Source organism: Nicotiana tabacum, chromosome 9 (assembly GCF_000715075.1).
Source record: "Nicotiana tabacum cultivar K326 chromosome 9, ASM71507v2, whole genome shotgun sequence".
In the NCBI taxonomy this organism is placed as follows: domain Eukaryota; kingdom Viridiplantae; phylum Streptophyta; class Magnoliopsida; order Solanales; family Solanaceae; genus Nicotiana; species Nicotiana tabacum.
The window spans coordinates 6,109,855-6,117,078 of record NC_134088.1 but is presented as its reverse complement, the minus strand read 5'-3'; positions in this window follow the sequence as shown (position 1 = coordinate 6,117,078).

The following is a 7,224-nucleotide window of genomic DNA, read 5'->3' as shown; positions in this document are numbered from 1 at the left end:
GTTTGAACCATTTTACCTCCCATAAGCACTTGAATGGTATTGAAATTATGCAAAAGCAAAAGTGTAGGGTGGTGGTGTGGTTTTTGAGTGGAACCATTGAAGTAGAGAAAAGATGCAGAGTTTTGAAGATTAAAAGAATAAGAACCACAGGAAAAAAAGAGTAAATGTAGTAATCGATAAGTGGTGGTTTGTTACAATTGCACCTAAAGGAATGGGTTGTTATAAATGAATTGTGGGGAATGTATGGTTGATATAAGAATGATATGGAATGTTATGGTGTTGTGTATTAAAAGTGCTTAGGGAGGCTAGTCACTATATCCAAATATATCATACCCATCTCTTAGCCTACATTACAACCAAATGAAGTCCTAATTGATCTTAGACTGGATAGGCTCGATGAGTAGAGTATTACACTATGGGCAAGCCTATGGTGCATCTTTGTGGCATGTGAATGTTCTTTTTGAGAGTGAACGAATTTTGTCTATCTAAGTACCTAATTGGTCTAAATATCATTATATGTGGAACTACTCTCTTGTGTGACGTGAGAGCATGTGATTCACAAAGGAAAGGTAAGTCTTGACTCTTGTATAGAGTAGTTTGAGTAAGTGCAAATGTTGCATGGTACGAGAGATTCAACTTTTGAGGCAAAGTTTGTTCACTACTAGGTGCAACTTTGGTAAATTGTTCAAGGTATGAGTCATTGAGAGAAGAGCTTAGGGAAGGAACTTTGATAGAGTGTGGTAGATTGCTAGAGGACTAGCAATCATTTAAGTGTGGGGTGTTGATATTAGGCTATATAGATGATATTTACACCTTAATATTACCATGCTTTATTATTGTTTTATATGTAAATTGACAACAAAATGATCTAAATGATGTTCTTTTGCTTCGCAGGGAATATTCTAAGTGAGGAAGCATTACGGAGTGTTTTGGAGGAAATAATGTGAAGAAAACGACCAAAAAGAAGTACCTGAGCACAAAGAGGCAAAAAAAAGGACTGAGTGAATTCCGCCGCGATCGCGGTAGATCCGCGGCAGACCAAGTGTTCGAGGCAGAATGTTCAACGTTCACCGCGGTTGAGCCGCGATCTTGCCGCGACCGCGGTGAACTGTTCACGTGCCAGAAAGTTTGGGGACCAAAGTGTAAATCGGGGAAAATTTGTTCCAAACCCTTATAAACTTTAGAAGATCGCCCAAGACAGGTTTAATCTTGTTTTTAGACTACGTTGAAGGCAAGAACAAGTATGAAAAGATCAACCAAACATCAGAGTTTTTCTATCTCCTTTTATTTTCTTGCAATTACCCATTATGAATAATTTAGTAGTTTTATCTTGTTTTGTCATGTGTAGCTAATTTCCTAGCCTAAGGGTTTGATGGAACCTATTGAAGGATGAAATTCTTGTTATGTTAATATAATTTACCCAGCTTAAATCTCTATTTGTTCAACTTCGTGCATGTTGTAGTTAATTGACAGGATCCTCAATTAGCACTGCATATTTAGTGTGCAGAACTCGAGAGAGAGTGTATATTTAGGTAATTGTTGAACAACACCACTCTCAAAGTATATGAGGGATCAATAAGTGAGGGTTTAAAGACAGGATTAGGATAACGAAGTCTTGGGTGTAATCTAAAGTGAGTTGTAATAAATAAAGCCAGCTAGCGTAACTCGGGAGAGTGCGTTTAGTAAATTATCGTGATTACTCGGGAGAGATTTATGGTAATAAGAGTGCTCATGATTGATAGAGATGATTATTAGGTGAATCTATGTGAAACATAACCGGAAGGGATTCCATCAATAGGGGAAATCATAACCTTAGAACCTTATTTTTATTGTTTACAACTCAATCATAGTTAGTTTTCAGTTGCTTATTTACATTCATTTGTAGTTAGTAGAAATATCCTCCATTATTATTCAAACATTTAGGAAGTTGATTCCGTGGAATTTAGTAAGTCTAACGAGAGTAATTGATAGGTTAATTCCTTGTGGGTTCGACTCTAGGCTAAATAATCAGATTATATTTGCAACGTTCGCGTGTCCTTTTTGTAAGGCATAGTTGGGCGTGATCAAATCCTTGCGTCATTGTTGGGGAGTTAAAGGTTTTATCAATTACAATTGAAAGAAGTACAAAAATTCTTAGTGTAGTCAGTTTTCTCTATACCCAATCTTTACATTGAAAGTTTAATGTTTGTTGACTCAGTTGTACAGGTGCATGCCTAGAAACTCATCAAGAACTGGTGAAGTATTTGAAGCATTATCAGATCCCGAGAGAGTTTTCAAGGCTTTGAATCGGGCCAACCGGAAAAACAAACAACAACAAACAACTGAACAATTTGAAATAGACATGGGAGATCACAAAGAAGACCCAGTTATACCAATAGCGCCAGTGGCACCTCTTGTGCCAGAGGCTGCTCTCTATGACTGGGCACAACCCATAATCATTCCAAATGACGAATAACATGCTGCACTTGTTGCAAAACAAGGGACTATTTTTGGGTTCACAAGTCGAAGATCCTCAACAGCACTTGAAGAATTTCCTATCAATCTACAAAACCCAAAGGCAATCCAACGTAACTCCGGAAGTAATCAAGCTGTTATGGTTTCCATTCTCAGTGACAGGAGCTGCCCAGACCTGGATAAACTTACTCCCCATAAATTCCATAACAACTTGGGAGGAGTTAGTGAAGTAATTCCTGAACAAGTTCCACCCACCCAACAAGACTGCTCAACAAATTGATAAATTCTTGAGTTTTAAACAGAGACCAATGGAGACATTGCATGAAACATGGGAACGATTTAAAGGGATGTTGGTTATATGTCTGCACCATGGTATTCAAGATCTGATGTTGGGGCAACGATTTTACATAGGATTGTCAGATAGCGTGAAGAACATTGTTGATGCTTCAGCTGGTGGAGCATTTTTGAGCAAAACATGGAGAGAAGGTCGGTGTCTGCTTGACAAGATGGCAAAAAATTCAGGATGGACAACCAGGAATGCACCTATCACTCCAGTGGTTCACTCTGTGCCCTTAGATCGATCCAACTCTATGGCTAAAAATATGGCCACCTTATTGACACAGATGAGTATACTCACCAAAAAGGTGGAAGAGTCAGGGCAAAAGCAGCAGGTACACATTGTAGATACTACCAATCGGGTCTTGTGCACATCTTGCATTAGTCAGTCAATTGGTAATCAGTGGAATATGGAACATGATCACAATCACTACCCTGAAGACATAAACTATGTGTCTAATTATGGAGGCCAAAGACAGGGTGGTCAGAATTGGCGCCTGCAAAATCAGTCGTACACGCCAGTCCAGCCACAGTTCAACAATGGGAACATGGGAGGTATGATACCTCCTAACAATATCGCACCCTACCCAAGGCCACAAGGATATAACAATCAAAATCAGTAGTAGGGGTATCACCCTCCTCAGCAGCAGCATGGTGGACGACAGGAAGATGGGTTTGCTAGACTTGAGGCAATGATGCAGCAGATTATTGGGTCTAATGCAAAAATTGGTGAAAGAGTAGATGCACATGATTCAGCTATCAAGAATATTGAAGTGCAGATGGGCCAAATTTCGATGTCTCTAAACAATCGTCCTCATGGGACATTACCTGCAGACACTCAAATAAACCCAAAAGATCAAGTCCCGAAGCAGTTGATGGTAGTGAGTCTACGAAATGGCAGAGATTTAGACGTGGAGAAAAAGAGGGCTCAAGAAAGCAGACAAGATGAGACATGCATACCAGTGCCCATTGAGCTAGATGAGCCAACGAAACTGACAGAGGTGACAGTCTAGCCTGTCCAGAAGAACATAACATTCAGATTGAGACTGAGAAAGAAGCTGAGACATCCCAAGAACAAGGAGTTGAGGTGGCAGCTGATAAAAAGCAATCCCAAATCATTTGGAAGAAGAGACCTCCCGCACCATTCCCTCAGAGGCTGGACAAGTACCAAAAAGAGGAGCAATACAAGAAATATTTGGAGATGCTGAAACAAATCCAGGTAAATATTCCATTGATAGATGCTTTGAAAGAGATGCCTAGGTATGCAAAAATGATGAAGGACTTGATGTCCCATAAATTTGATTTCTAAGACTTGGCCACAGTGACTCTTACTCAGACCTACAGTGCGGTGGTGGCTAGACCAATTGCTGAGAAACTGTCTGATCTGGGGAATTTCACAATTCCCTGCACCATTGGTAATTTTGCTTTTGCTAAGGCACTTTGTGATCTAGGGGCTAGAATAAATCCTATGCCATGGCGATTTATAAGAGGCTGGAGATTGGAAGAGCTAGACCCACCTTTATGTTGTTGCAGCTGGCTGACAGGACTGTAAAAAGACCCTCAGGTATCTTGGATGATGTGTCGATTCAGGTGGGGAAATTTGTGTTCCCTGCAGATTTTGTGATCTTAGACTGCAAGGTGGATGAAGAAATTTTCATAATTTTGGGAAGGTCGTTCCTGGCCACTGGGAGAGCTCTCATTGATTGTGAGACTGGGGAGCTCAAGATGAGAATGAACGACGAAGAGAGAACATTCAATGTGCAGAAATCTATGAGGTGACGAAGTGAATTCACCAATTTCTCTCTTATTGATGTCGTGGATGTAATCATAGAAACTGATGATGAGATGTTGACTATTGAGGATCCTATTGCTGCATGTTTGATGAATTTAGATGAGGTGAATGGAGAAGAACTGGCAGAATGGATATTGGTGTTAGAGGGCAGAGGGTTCTGGGATAGAACTCTTGAATTTGAGCCCTCGTACTTAGAAAATAGAGAAACTCCTACATCCAAGTCGTCCATAGAAGAACCACCAAAGCTGGAATTGAAGCCACTGCCCGCCCATCTCAGGTATGAGTTCCTTGGACCTAACTCCACATTACCTGTTATTATCTCATCTAGTTTGTTAGATGTGCAAGCACAACAACTCTTGCAGGTACTCAAGGAGTGTAAGACTGTCATTGGGTGGACCATGACAGATATTAAGGGGATCAGCCCCGCCTGCTGTATGCATAAAATTCTGCTGGAAGAGGGACACAAACCTTCCAGGGAACATTAAAAAAGGCTGAACCAAAACATGAAAGAAGTGGAGAAGTAAGAAGTGATAAAATGGTTAGATGCGGGAATCATTTTCCCAATATCTGACATCAGCTGGGTTAACCTAGTGCAATGTATGCCTAAGCAGGGTGGCATAATGGTGATCAAAAATGATAACAATGAACTGATTTCAACAAGAACCATCACGGGCTGGAGAATCTGCATGGACTACAGAAAGTTAAATCTATCCACCCGGAAAGACCACTTCCCACTTTCCTTCATTGATTAAATGTTAGAAAGATTGGCAGAGAGGTCACACTTCTGTTTTCTGGATGGGTACTCAGGGTACAATCAAATCTCCACTGCACCAGAGGACAGAGAGAAGACTTTTTTCACTTACCTATATGGCATTTATGCTTTTCAGAGGATGCCCTTTGGCCTATGCAATGCACCTGCCACATTCCAAACGATTATGATGGCCATATTCTCTGACATGGTAGAGGACATAATGGAGGTATTCATGGATGATTTTTCTGTGGTGGGGAACTCATTCGATGAGTGCCTTATAAATCTAACTCGTGTGCTGAAACGGTGTATCGAGACTAACATGGTTCTTAATTGGAAAAAGTGTCATTTCATGATACAAAAGGGCATAGTCTTGGGGCACGGGGTGTCAAGTAAAGGAATTGAGGTGGATCGCACTAAAGTTGATGTGATAGCAAAGCTGCCACCTCCAATTTCAGTCAAGGCAATCAGGAGCTTTCTCGGGCATGCCGGTTTCTACCGGAGATTCATAAGAGACTTCTCAAAAATTGCCAACCCTCTCTGTAAGTTGTTAGAAAAAGATCACCCTTTCTTGTTTTCTGATGATTACTGGGTAGCATTCGAGGAGTTGAAAAAGAGGCTAGTCACAACACCCATCATTGTTGCCCCCGACTGGGAGCAACCATTCGAACTCATGTGTGATGACAGTGACTACGCAATGCAAGCAGTGTTGGGACAGCGGAAAGACAAGCTAATGCATCTAATCTACTATGACAATCGAACGCTGAGTGGAGCCCAGTTAAATTACACTATGACTGAGAAGGAGATGTTGGTTGTGGTGTTTACTTTCGATAAATTCAGATCATACTTGATTGGCTCTAAGGTCATTGTATATATTGATCATACAACTCTCAGGTACTTGATTGAGAAGAAGGAGTCTAAATCGCACCTGATTCATTGAGTACTATTACTACAAGAGTTCGACCTAGAAATCCATGACTGTAAGGGCACAAAAAACCAAGTCGATGATCATCTATCACGACTTGAGGGAGCTGAAAACTCAGTTGAGGTTGAGGATATTCTAGAAATCTTTCCAGATGAGCAGTTGCTCGCTACAATCCTTGAGGAAGTGCCATGGTATGCAGACTTTGCAAATTACCTTCAAGCGGTATAGTTCCCTATGACCTTTCCTCTGTACAAAAGAAAAAGTTTTATCGTGACTGCCGCATGTATTATTGGGATGAACCTTACCTGTTTCGAATATGTGTTGACAATATGATCCGGAGGTGCATCCCCGAGATAGAACAATCTTCTGTTTTGCAGGCATGTCATGCATCATCGTATGGAGGGCATTTTGGAGGAGTCAGGACAGCTGCGAAAGTGCTAGAGGCCGAGTTCTTTTGGCCAACAGTGTTTAAATATGCGCACCAATGGGTGAAGGGCTGCAATGAATGTCAGCGAACCGGGAGCATTTCCCGTCGCCATGAGATGCCCATGAACCCGATTCAAGAGGTGGAAGTGTTTGATGTCTGGGGGATTGACTTCATGGGACCCTTCGTCAGCTCCTTTGGCAATAAGTACATACTTGTTGCTGTGGATTACATGTCCAAATAGGTAGAAACTGCAGCATTGCCCACTAATTATGCAAGAGTTGTGGTGGGATTTTTGAAGAAGAACATATTCACCTGTTTTGGGGCCCCGAGAGCAATTATCAGTGACGGAGGCACCCACTTCTGTAATCGAGCCTTCGAGAAGTTGCTAGCAAAGTATGATATACGCCACAAGGTGGATACCCCTTATCACTCGCAGACTAGTGGACAGGTGGAAGTGTCTAATAGAGAAAAAAGAGTGTATTGACCAAGACTGTAAACGCCATAAGAACTGATTGGGCAAAAAAGCTAGATGATGCACTCTG